Here is a 431-nt window from a genome sequence, read left to right as displayed (position 1 = left end):
TTAAGGGAACTTTCCTTTTCACGGTAGGCAAAGGTAAAGTGGGAGCTGCATATGTCCACGGTGATCAAGGCAGAGCGACTTCTTCTTTAGAAGAGGTTGGTTTTATCAAAACTGTTAGATCCGCTTTTATTAAAGAAAAAATAGTAGCTCTTGGTTTGGCCGATGTCGATTCATATGGCAATACGAACTCGACTCAGGATGAGGATTCCGCTTTTCATACTGCTGCTATGAGCCAAAAGAGCTGGTAAGCTATCTCGCTAAACGAAAGGAAAGAGCACATACGGGTTGACCTTGTTACAAGGGAGGGGGCAAGCCAAAGAAGGTCAGTCGGACTAAGTTAGGACCCTTGATCCGGTTCAGCTAGGTTCTTCCATGCGAGAATGTATGGGTATCGGTATCCTCTTTAGGACCAATTGCTTCCTCTTTTTGTT

The sequence above is a fragment of the Cucurbita moschata genome, unplaced genomic scaffold (genome assembly GCF_002738365.1).
Source record: "Cucurbita moschata cultivar Rifu unplaced genomic scaffold, Cmos_1.0 Cmo_Scf00890, whole genome shotgun sequence".
NCBI classification, from domain to species: domain Eukaryota; kingdom Viridiplantae; phylum Streptophyta; class Magnoliopsida; order Cucurbitales; family Cucurbitaceae; genus Cucurbita; species Cucurbita moschata.
This window is presented reverse-complemented; position numbering follows the sequence as displayed.